Here is a 13,578-nt window from a genome sequence, read left to right as displayed (position 1 = left end):
CGGCTATTAGGTAACTTTGAAGATCCCTGAAACAAACTTTTATACTAATGCTTGTTATTTCCCCAGGAAATTTCCACAGTACAGCTCTGCACTTGTGACGGAAGTAGTACAGTTACCGGGTGGTGAGACCGAGGGACAGAGAAAGAGAGCAGTTAACACCAAGAATAATGAGCCAAACAACTAGAAAACGGGAGTCACCATGAAACACGATGGGAAGAGCAGGTCTGGAGAGTGTTGGTGTCATGACCAGTACTCAGGTGACATTAAATACCAGGAAGTTAATGACATAAATCTTAGTCAGTGTAGACAGGAAAGAGAGGAAGTCCAAGTCCGAGCCTAGAGGTTCTCTGCCACTGGGAAAGGAGTCCAGGAGAGAAGCCAGCAGGAGGACAAGGGGGAATTAGCAGAGATGCTGGGACAGTGGGAGAAACAGGGGAAGTGGCGAGTTTTGTGATTCTATCAAAGAAAGTTCAAAAAAAGGAGGGAGGAGTCAACTATATCTAATGCTGCTGCTGATTCCTAAATTAAGGTGAGGGCTGAGAAATTATCCTCAGGTTGATAACGTTAACAATGTGGATGTCCTCTGCATTTTAATAGAAACAATTTTGTGAGACTTGAGCAGGTGAAAAACCTATCGGAGTGGGTGCTTAGACGAATACCCAGTCTCTGGATTCTGAAGGAATCACTTACTGAACAGCAGAGGCACAGATTATTTCTGGCTCAGGACACACTGAACATGTGCCCACACACTCCTTGCTTGTATTAAGCTGCTTAGTCTATTCATTATTTTCAATAATTTCAAAGTCTATTCATTAATTTCAATAATTTTCTAATAATTACCTGTAAAACCACCACACATCTAATTGACAAAGTTTTCTTATAAAGACTGTTACTAGAGATTGCTGGAGAGGATATGGTTCCACATAATTTCTCATGCGTAACAGATGGGCAAGTAAGCTGATAAAATACATTTGGAAAAACTGACAATACCTCCTAGATTTGAATATTCAGATACCAAAGACCCAGGAATTCTATATTTTGGTGTATTTCCAAAAGAAATAATACAGGAGATTTATACTAAAATATCAGTAATATATCTGAAATGACCGTTGGTCACATTTGCAAATAATAATACAAACATTTATTGACTAAAGAGTGGGTGAATAGTCTGTTACAGTCCCAAACTGTAATATTATATATCGGTCAAAGTAAATGAAGAATGGTATCACGGAAAAATCTGTGTAAATCTTAATTTAACATTAAATGAAAAAAGTAATTCTCAGAGGATCATACACACCATAAACTTTTTTCATAAAGTTTAAAAATACTCTTATATACAAATATGTTAACAATATGTTCTCAATATGAATAAAAGATAAAACATATACAATTCAAGCACATTTAACAGAAATACATACAAATAAAATACATTATAAAAAGAAGAAAACATAAGAATGATGATCACAAGAACAGAGTGATAGAGTGGTTGCAGGGGAGGGTGTAGCTCATGTGGTAGAGCGTGTGCTTAGCATGCAAGAGGTCCTGGGTTCAATCCCCAGTAGCTCCTCTAAAAGCAAATAAAAAAATAATCCTAATTACCTCCCCCCATAAAAAAAAACTGAAAAAAAAAAAAAAACGGGGTGATAAGAAATAGGGTTTGGGTGGTCGGGGACAAAAGCCTAGTTATTAGTTATTATTAAAGTGTTAGATTTTGTTTTGGAAGTAATGACTTAGCTTTAACACAAAAGAAAAAAAAAGATAATTACCTAACTGTAAGTTAAAGTACCCCTCTTCGAAAAAGTAATTAGTCAACTCAAAATGCAGGTTTTCTCCTCTGTATCTCTACTTCCATGTCTAATATCTGAAAAATAACCTAATAAATTTATCACCGACAAAGCAGAATTTACTATCTCCACCTCCAACTCTGCTCATATATAACTTGAGAACAAAGGAGGATTAACAAAATGGCCACCCTTGGGCTAACAGATTGCTTATTCTCATGCTCGCCCTGAAAACGGTCAACTGACCTGACTGACAGGTTGCTACTGACAGTTCCAGGCCCACTGTTAAAACTAAAGCTATTGATCTTACTGCTTCTACTTTATTCCAGTAATCAAAAGCTATATCATGCTTGGTCTCTGAGTCGATCTCCAAGGAAAAGATCTCAGGACTTTAACCTTACAAAATAGCCTGAATTATCAAGAAGACCACAACTTGGGTGCCTTACAAGATAAAGAGATGGAAAGAGTGACAACCACTAGCCTCTATGGAATCAGTCGCCGCAGGCATCAGGACGCCATTCTAAGTCTTCTGATGAGAAAATGATTCTGTTGACTGTTATCAAAGCTCTATTGTTTGAGCTATGGCTGTATAACCACCCGCCCCATCCCCAAGGCGGGTTCACAGTTTTGAAGGCACCAGCCTGCTGTGAGTCCCCTTTGCCCAGCAAAGCAATAAAATTGCCTCTTTTCTTCTAAGCTCCAAGAGCTTGTCCCTGGGTTATTCGGCTCATCAGGGACGGGGGCGATCTTTCAGCAACAAGAACACAGTTCTGCCACTTAGTCCCGTGCTAGTAAACATTAACGCAATCTTGAAGTCACCCATGACTGTACTCTCTTGCTTGCTTCATATCAAATCCATCCGCAAATACTTGTTCTAAACCATCAACCTCTCTTTTTAGATTATTGTTAACAGCCTTTGCAATTATTTTCTTACTTCTGTCTTTTACCTTCATATTATCTTTTTTCAATAAAGTAGCCACAGTGTTTCTATAAAAACCATTTTAGATTGTTAAATCTGTGTTTAAAAATCTACTTTGGAACAACATCAAAGCCCTTCATAATCCAGCTCCCCACCATGAACTCTGATCACTTAATTTTTCAATCTCTCCCATCGCCTGCTTCCCCAAATTCTCTGCTCATTCTCCTCCAGCCACACTGACCTGCTGGCTCTGCACTGAATTCATTAAGAAACTTCTATTCTCAGGGCATTTACATTCACCATTTTCTCTGTCAAAAACTCTTTTCTTGCAAATAGCCATGGTTTTACTTCATCACTTCAACTCAAATGTCACCTTACTGGCAAGTTCTTTCCAAACCACTACATATAAAATAACCACACTGGAATTCTTGAATTATTTTTATCAGCAGAAGAACCTCAGCCTATATATTATATATACTTTTGTATTAATTCTTAAATTTACCACTCTGAGAGAAGAGACGATATTTTGTATCAATCATGCACCCAGTGCCTAGAATAGAATCCAGCAGATTCCAGAGAATGATTTGTTGAATAAGTAACTGAGTAACTTAAGATACATTATTATTTCAAACATCTATTTATAAATAGTATTTCACCTCAGACACAGTGATAACATTTATTGGTGATCTTCTTAAGAACATGAACCTTAGTTTTTTATTTAATTTTTTAACAGATGGCTTCTTAAGTAAAATATATTTTATGCAATTTTAATACATTAATGAACACTCTCTCAGAGGCAAGGAGCCATCTACTCTACCATCACTAACCTATCCCTTCACCTAAAGCTCACATTGGATTATCACGTGCAAACTAACTGTAAATTTGACCTTGCTATATAGGTAGTACATATAGGTCTGCTTCTGGAAAAAAGTCAGTGCAGAAATTTAACTATGTTAAGTCTCTGGAATTTCTTGAAAAAAGCAGACAAAGAAAATCAGAGTAAATAAAATTGTGTATTCTGATACTGTTTTTTGATGAAACAACTGGATTAATTGCCATGATTAAACCAGAACCACTATGAGCAGCACAAGATTCAAGCATCATCAGAAAGAGGAGGAGGAACGGGAGGATGACTGCCCTCAGCTGGGGAGAGACGCACAGACAAACTCAGGGGAGCCAGGCTTCCTCACAAGGGGGCAGGACCAAGACGACTGTCACCTGAATTAATAAATAGAAATTTGCATAAATGTTTTGATCACATTTAAAACCTAGAAATTTGGATTTCTAGAGTATTTTTGGAATTAACTGAATTTTGAGCTTAGTGATTAACATATATGCTTATTAAAAGTTATTTTTGTAACTAAAGTGAAAATCAGAATAATCTTCAGTTAAAATTTAAAATAAAAGCCAAAAAATTAAATAGCATTATAAAAAAAAAAACAAACCTCATATATCCAGAAGGGGAGGAAGAAAAAAGAAGTCAAATATCTGACATAGATCAGGTTTAGCATCAAATCTGTTCTTTTATAAAACAGTGTTTCAATATGATACAAATGCTGAAGAGGGATAAGGAAGGATATGTAAGAAATGAATAATAATCTGGGTCACTCATGAGTCCTGTTTTTCCTATAAGCTCCAACTATGAGTTATTTTTTGCAATCACTCACGTAGTATTACATATTCCCCATGGTGAAAAATAGGTTTTTATAACTAAAAGGGAAATTCTGAAGATCTAATATTTAGATATGAAGCATTTTCTAAATGATCCCTCTGAATACACAAACTAAAATCTAATTTGTGTAATTAAAGTAATTAATGAACATGTTAATATCTATCTTTCACCTTTCTTATAAACAGTCTTTTAAAATGGAGACCTGTGTTTAAAGGACCATAAACTTGTGTTAAATTTCTTGCCCATTCTTCTATCAAAAATAGCCAAACAAAATGAAAAACAAATTGCTGATTCCACTCATAACATCTGCCAAATTGACAGTAAAACGTAGCGTTGGATACCATCTGTTCTTTTTTTTCCAAGAGATGCTGCTAACAGAAAAACAGTTTTGAATATTTTACTACACAAATGTAGAAGAAATCAGTATTATTTAATTGCAAGTGATAGAAAATGAGAGCCAATACATACAATCCTCTGAAGCAGTCGGATAATAATTTATTTTAACCTCATGCATTAAAATAATGCAACAAAGACAAAAATTTGAACTGTACATAATTATATGCTACATTTTTACATATCTTTATTGAGGTAGAGTTGATGTAGAGTAGGTTTCACGTTAAGTGTATAACGTGATCTTTAGATACATGTACACTCTTGTTAGATCATTATCACAGGTGGGAAAGGCAGCTCATAAAATTCCTCCAAAAGATCTCTGCTCCCTGGATTTACACTCTTGTGTTATCTCTTGCAATGGACTGTGGGCTGGACTTACTGATTTCCTTCTAATTTTTGTGAAACACAGCATAAGTGCTAAGATAGCATTTTTGAGATCTGGTTACCAAAGACGGTGACCTCCATCTTTCTCACACTCTTTCCGGCTTTTCTTGCTTGATCGCTTTGCTGGATGTCAGCTGCCATGTTATGGTCTGATTTTTGGAGAAGCCCACACGGGCAAAAAGTTGAGGACACCCTCCAGCCAACCACCCGCAATGCACGGAGGCCCTCAGCCCAGCCCATCTATTCTATTTCTGCAAGTCACATCCCTGTTCTGCCCTCAAGTGCAGTTGTTACTCTGTATGAATAGTACAATGGAACAGGCAAACCTGTATCGCATATCACAGAAGCAAGCAACTAATACTGTGCATGATATTCCTCAAACCTAAAGGAAAATCGCTTCTTTGGATATTAGTATTGATAATGATCAGTGTTGATTAATTGATTCTCATGTGTTAGGAAACATGCTAGACCTCTACCTCATATTTCCTTTTATCCTATTAAGTTTATGGGACTGTCCATGGCATTTTTCGTTTGGTGTATATATCTTTTCATTTGCATACTATATTTTAACTCAGTTTATGAACTAACACATTGGAATATTTTTAATACTCAGGACTGTATTTCACTGACCTACAATGTCAAAGTCCACATAAATTAAATTAAATTAAATAGTTCATATGTGCTTTCTTTTCCCTAGTTATTAACAGTTACTTGTTTCCAAGCTGATGACACCATAGAGTCAAATAACAAATATCTCAGCAGTAAGACTACTTCATGCCTCGTCTTATATAACATAACCAGACCACGACAGAAGCAGGTCCTTACAGAGAAAGTTACTTGTTTAATAAATTATAGAACATAAAAATAATATATTCAATAGCATTTTGAGTACAGTTTTGTTGGTTTCATAGTTACATTTCTTAAAAACATCTATATTAAAAAGCTTGAAGTGCACGTGGAACTATGCTTATAAGTAATCCTTATTGTATAACTGAAATATATAATTAAAATAAAGATTGTTTGATTTTGTGTCATTTCTGTTATTTTTAAATTTTATACTAACACAGCAAAACCATTTCTAATGGAATGAGTATCTAGGGGGTAAAAAAATGAAAAGCAGAGCTTATTAACAATGGGTTGGCAAAATTCATTCAGAAAAAAAATCAAATCAATGGTGATTGAAATTTGCCAATAAGTTGAAAGTATTTTATAAGATATAAAGGATCATATAAAATGAGTAGTTTTAAATAAATACATTCTATTTTATAGCTTGTTGAATTGTCAGAAATTGCCTAGAATTAGCTAGCTAGTGCATGACCGAGAAGTAATATCTTAAACTCTGATTTCTTATGAGCTGTGTCACACAAGTCACACACATGCACGCACACACACACGCACGCAGACACACGCACGCACACCCTTACCATTTCGTTGAGACTCAGTTACATAAAGGACTCTGAAATGATCAGTCAACAGATTTTGCTTTAGAACTTTACAACTGGAGTAACCACAAAAACTATGGTCAAAGAAAACAACGACAATAAAAAGAAAAACTCAATAAAGATAATTGATGGTGAACGGAGAATTTTTAAGGTTCTCTCTCATTTGCTGGTAACTGTGTATGCACTCATGTAACAGATAAAACATAAAAATGAAATATAAATTTTGAGGTTATAAATACATGCACTTCCTGAAGATATTACCTAAAGCATAAGACTGTTTTCAACCCAAGTACATTTTAGCCTTTTTATTTTCTATTAGTTTCATGGTAGCATGATCTGGTATGGGATAAAATAATTCAGCAAAATAAAAGTCTTCTTTCTTGAAAAATGGCCCTATTCTTGCCTGTTTAACATTATGCAAGAAAAATAAAGTGCACTTTTCTTTTCCATTAAATTAACGCTGGCACTGCACTCTCTGAAAACCTGTATTATTGCTTTTCTTAGAAATATCATTTGTGATTTTTTAGATACAACCAAATATATGTATAAAAATATGCCACTTCCTTTTTCTTTTGTTCTCTTGTTACAAGATGGTAGACAGTTTTCTTTTCTCTCCAATATTTCTGTGTATTTATTTTTCTGTTTCTGCGCAATTCCTATCTTAGTATGGAAACCAAATATGCAGTTGAACTACATATACAGGAAGAATTAAAATATATTCCAATAGTTTTATAAACAACTTCTCAATTTATTTTGTAATTATCTTATGTAATAAAATGTCTCCTAGATATATATTAAAAGACAGTGACACTATACTCCATTTTGTCCTCTTCTATCAGATTCATGCCAAATTCTTGTAATAAATACAGAGAAACTGGCACAAATTCAGACATATGGAATCAAAATTTCCACGAGAAGAAAATTAGGACATGTTGACAATGTCTCCCTCAGGTGATTCTGATACGATACGTGAGGCAAGTATAGGATAGATGGAAGAATTACTCGACTTTCCTCAAAACAAGCGTGGAAAACACCGCAGTCAAAGTGATTGTAAAGAAAGAGTCTGAATAAATGGTTGACAAAAGTGCTAGAATATAAGATTCTGCTAAGACAAGAAAACAAATCAATTTAATAAGGTAGGCAGATGCTGAGAAAACTCCCTTCACTGTAGGTACCCAGCTTCATTTTTATAGTTAGAAGAAATACAAATACAATCACCCTCATTTATCACCTCTCCCAAACTTACATTTTAGAGCTCAGTGCTACTGAGCTACCTTAATTTATTACATTCATGATGTACTTTGGGGTATTCTTCATAATCTCCACATCTGGAATGCCATTTTCAACCTACTATCCTGCTCAACATTTTTGATACTAAAGAACCAGACTGGGTTGGTTACTTTTCTTATAATCCTTCCTGACAAGACAAGCTTACCTATAACTCCTTAACGTCATATCTGCTTTGATATTATAGTTATTAACTTATATTGTTGCTATCTGTTTGCATCTTTCTCTCAATATAAAATAAGGTATAGGTGGCTTCTTTTCCTCTTTGTAGTCCTCATGTAAAATTGAGTATATTGTCTCATGTGTGATAAGTTTCAGCAAATGTTTGCCTAACCACTAAACGACACAAGATAACAGGGACAATTAATTTTCACAGAACATTTCTACTGATAAGAGTTAAAAGAGTAAAGAGACTTAGAGGAAGGTAATTTGAGAGCCAAGAAAACATTATTACCATAGTGAACACTGTTTGTCAAATACTAATAGATTATCCATCAATCTTAATTATTCTGATTGTTTATTTGGCTACTGTTAAGTCATTCACCACTAAACATAAAATCTTTCCCTAGCCAATGCTGTAAATAATAAATATAATAAATGCATTTTTGCCTCTATTTTTCTTGTCTTTATGCAGGTTGGTTTTTTGCTATAAAATTTTATGTTTCAAGTGACGAGATAAACTTTTATCTTGCACTAATTCTATGGCTTCTGAATGTGATTTAAGCTTAGTCTCATGATGAGATTTCTGAATTGCCTTGAATCAGTAACATATTTACATACTATCTCTAGTGGCAGGAAACTTCTACACATAGCTGATCACACTAATCACACATCTTGTGGTGATTTTACCAGCTTTCATTTCAGACCCTGTTTTTACTTTGAAGGCATAAACCATGAAGTGAATTTCACTAGTAAGATACATCATGGCAATATTGAGTAGTTTCAACCTTTGCTTAATAGGATTAAAGGTCAAAAATATCAAAATATAAGTCATCCTAAACTTCATGGACAGAATAAACCTCCAAAAGTAACATCTACCATATCATGAACTTTTCTGGAAATGTTAAAAACTCCCCATTATCTCCATGTACACATTTGATATTTACAGCTGCAAAGGAAATTTGTCTTCAGTTTAACAAAATGGTACTCCTTGCTTACAGCAATGCTTTGATCCAGGGAGATTTCTTCTTCCCACATCCATTCTACTTATACTGTCCTTACTCCTGCCTCCAAGTCTTTGCTCTCCTTGCTTTTCCTTCATGTCCTATCCTATCTCCTTTAATGATCCAAATTAAAAAAAAAAAATTTCACATTCAGTTTTAAATTTCATCATTTCCAAGATGGCGCTACATATATGATGCCAAGACTGAAAAAAAAAAAAAAAAGAGAAGGGAGAATTAGCACAAAATATAAATATCTGAGTACACTTGGAATGGTCCTTAAACTCCATGCAAAAATCACAACAAATAGTTTAAAATATGATGGATAGAGAATGAGGATTTTAAAACATATTTCTTATTACGAATAAGTTTGGAACTTAATGTTACAAGGGTAATCTGTGTTGTTTATGGAAAATTTAGAAGTCCAGGAAATATGCCATACATGTCTTATTGCTGTGAGATAATCACTGCTGTGGCATGTTTCAGTCCAGCATTAATGCCGTGGAATTTTTTAAACCTAATATTTATTTATTTTACACCATATATAACATTGCATAAGCAAGAGAGTACTGTATCATTCACATCTAAATTATAAAGAATTTGATCGCATGTGGTATAATTTTTTTAAAGTAGAGAAGAGAGAAAGAAGATTTACATAATGCAGGTTTTCCTGCTTCTAATTTTATCAATAATCTTATGCCCTTTGAGTTAGTACAGATGAGAGATACTGTTCTACATTTCTTTAAGGTAGTCTCATGTGCCATGTGCTTACTATTGAATATTATTCTGATGCCAAACTACATGCATTTGTTGTAAAACATATCATTAAAGGAAAAAAAAAACCTCTAATTGATTGTCCAGGAAACAAACAAGAATCTGTTCTAATGCTAAGGGAACACCAGACAGTGTCTTCCATGCATATGAAACTATATGTATGAATACAGTATCTTATGGGCCATTTCAATTTTTTTCAAGGTGATAGTTGACTATATATTGTTTGAATTTAATGCAATGATTTTAAGATTTAACCCTTACAAACCGTATGTTGTAAATGTTTAGAAATATGTGTAAAAATATAAAAAGTGAAGACTATGTTATTTTTAAAGATAACATATATTTTACAGTAAACTAATATTAAAAATGAAATTGTTGGTACATTTCTTTCTAGTATTTATTGCACACATAACACATTTGACCTTTATTTTATTTGGCAAGTAAATTTTGTGTATCCACTAAGTATTAGGTTCTGTGTAAGGAATGGAATTCAGAGAGTGAATAAATTAATGGTTTCAGACCTCTAGAAATGACCATCGGGTCATCTATATGTAAATTTCAGGATGATGATTGTGAAGCCTTTTAGAGGTTCTTAGATGGTTACATCAACAGAAACATGAGGATCATACTGTTTGACAATGGACCAAAACAGAGAAAAAAAGAAGGATTGCTTACTTCATTCATTTAAAGTTGCAGAAAGTTGTCAAGTTCCCTTATAACCAAATACACATTCTTTGCTGCAACAATTTATTTTTTTAGTTCAACAACATCAGAATAGTAATGATAAATCTAATTTAAAAACTAATTCAGAAAGTCAAGGTATTATTTCAGGATACTGAGGTCAAGTATATGATCTACCAAAGGAGGCATAGCTGACAGTACTACTGAGTAAGAAGAGGCCTCAAGGAAGGAACATGTTTTTTATTTCATTGATTCAGCATAATACAGCGTATGCTGACTGTAAAATGCATGGTCTCCAAGTTGGGTGGCTTACAATGTGGAGGAAAAACAAATTTATGCTGCTTTTTATTTCTTGAGTTATCACAAAATAAAAAGTTTATAAAGCAGTTAAAAAACAGCAGTTTTGTATACATCTCAGAGAGGTTTCCTTAGAGTTCAGGGCATTCATGGTTTTCCATCCTGGTGGATGGTAGCAGTAGACATCTACTGATGACAGGATGTTTACGATTTTGATTTGAATTAAATCCTCCACAGTTCTTGCAGATGATCACAGCTATCTTCATTTTTTAAAATGAACATAATTAAAAGGAGCTTAAGTAGCCTGCTAGGTGCCACACAGTTAACTGCAACACAAGTAGTTAAGTCCGAATGCATCTGGAATCAAATTCAGACTCGCCTTACTACACAGAAATGTCAATGTTTTTTAAGGAAAGACATTTTTACTCTCTTATTAATACCATGTTAGCAGTACTTATTTCCTCTAGAAATAATATACGAATAAAAACATAGATAGGTGGGTAATTAGCTTAATTTCTTAAAAAAAATTAATGAAGCCACAGACTAGTGATGTATAGATCACTAACCTTTCAGTGCCAACAATAATAATATTCATAAGTCATAGAAAACATCTATTTGAAAAAGAAGTATATGAACTAGAAAAATAATTGCCACCTGGATTAATGAGCATCATCAGAAGCAATGACAAAGATACATTTATAATTAAATTTGAGAAATACAATGTTTAAAATATATGAAAACCAATGATACATGCTGGTGTTAATAAATTAAATTGTTTGAAAATTTTATATAGAAGCAAAAATACCTAGGGATAATAATGTACTTAAACAAGAAGTACAAATTAAAGAAAATCTGAGGTGCTATATGTGAAGAATAAGGATGTATTACCTAAGTAAAAGGAAAATTAATTACTCTCTAAAACATTGAACGACCTGTGAAAATACAGGACCATAATCTCAGTAATTAGAAAGTTTAATTTTCCATACTTAAAAGTCTTGTTTCCTTCATCAAATTTAAGGGTTGACTCACAGAAATAGTCTAAGATTCTGCTACCCTCACTCTGTGGCAAGCATAGAAAGGCTGCTGTAATAGAAATGCAGTCATCTAAACATTATTTAAATAACTTAGTACTATCTCATTTGCCTTTGCATATTTAAAAATGTAAATGGATTTCTCATATTAGGAAATTTCCTTTTTTGAATCCCAGATAAACAAAACGCATAGTAAGTGAAGGACTGCTGTCTTTAGTAGGGGGAAAAAAAACTCTAGCTACTAAGTCCAAAAGACCTATAAATTATTTTATGCTAATACCTACTAACATTTTGTTCATTAAAAAAAAAGTTATAAATATTTTAAATTACCTTTAAATGATTAATCATATTTTGGTTTGTTTCTTCTTCTTTCTTTGGAAACAGTATTTGAATCTTAATTCTAAAAATACTAAACTTTACAAGCAATATTAACACAATATAAAATTGAATTGAAGTATTTGAACATATTAGAATATACAGATTGGGGGAAAAAATGAAGAAATTGTGAGTTGCACAAACAGTCTATGCAAAATAAAGCTGCTGAGAATGTTTAAAGTACATATTCAACTACAGCCTAATGCCTGCCATAAATAACGTCCTTTCTCATTAAACAGAAACTGTTCATGGAAAAAAAATTCATGTTGTATTAGGGAACAATCAGCATAATTCTTCTCATTGTGTACTTAACTTGTGCCTGGAAATTTTATAGAATCTCCTTTTATGTCCACATGCCCTTGATAATTTCTTTTTCAGGTGCTCCCCCTCTAAAATTATTCCTCTAGGAAAGTAGAGGTGGTTACACCACATGTATCATTCAATAGCTAGTTATGCAGTGCAGTGGAAGTTACATAGACAGTATATTTGGAGTTTAAGAACATTAGCTATTAGGCGAAATGGCTCAAATATGTTTTCCATGAAGTGAAATCATTATTATAATTTTCTTTTAAGATGTTGATGAAATGCCTTGTCTTCTCACCCTAATAAAAACCACTGCAGGACAGCTCTCAACACATAAGCTTAAAATGTAAAGAAAAGAAACTCAGAAAGCAGGGCAACATTCCCCAGTTTACGGGGGAATGAGAGGAGAAACATGGATGAGAAAGTGCGTAATCTATTGTTCAAATTCCACAGCTACAAATTCAAAACAAAACAGAAAAACTGAACGTGGGGCAAGTGTCTGGAAGCATGATCATCTGTGTTCTTTCTCCATCTCTTGCTACAAAACCTGTGGTGATCACGGACTCATCTACAAAACTGGGTATAACAGGGCACAGGGGGGAGATGCCCGAAGGGTTTGTCCCCACCGGAAAAAGCAAGAGATTTGATATTTCTCCTCTGACTTCTTCTAGGGTGCAGAACTGGTCAAGAGACAGTTAAGAGCCACTCAAAATTATCCATTTTGGCTGTCTTCACTTATCATCTTACTAAGTTGTCACTTCCTCTAAAATTTGAAGCCAGTCTTATACTGACTATAAAGTCCTAAAATTTTCAGCATTAACATCACAGAAAGTCATACATCTACCTCCCTTGTATGTTTACTACAGAAAATCTCTTTCCAGGAAATGATGGCAGGAGTTTGCAGGGAAAAGCGTCGAGAGAACTTTAAAACGGCAGTTACGGCTTAACGGCAAGGCTGGTTAAATGACAAAGGCAGCGCCACTTCCACGCCAGCCGTCATGATGCCTTCGTCGCGATGTTGTGTTTATCTCCTAACTTCACCATCTGCCTCCTGGTTTTAGTTAGATCTTTTCACACAG

General features: G+C 34.0%; 1 long non-coding RNA gene across 2 annotated transcripts in view; it reads right to left on the bottom strand.

Annotated features, from left to right (window-relative positions):
- The window catches only part of LOC116659330, a 103,581-nt gene that overhangs the window by 16,273 nt on the left and 73,730 nt on the right, over positions 1–13,578 (bottom strand). The window lies entirely within an intron of this gene.

This window comes from Camelus ferus, chromosome 23 (assembly GCF_009834535.1).
Source record: "Camelus ferus isolate YT-003-E chromosome 23, BCGSAC_Cfer_1.0, whole genome shotgun sequence".
In the NCBI taxonomy this organism is placed as follows: domain Eukaryota; kingdom Metazoa; phylum Chordata; class Mammalia; order Artiodactyla; family Camelidae; genus Camelus; species Camelus ferus.
Note: the sequence above shows the minus strand (reverse complement) of the source record. Positions and strands in the feature narration are given on the sequence as shown.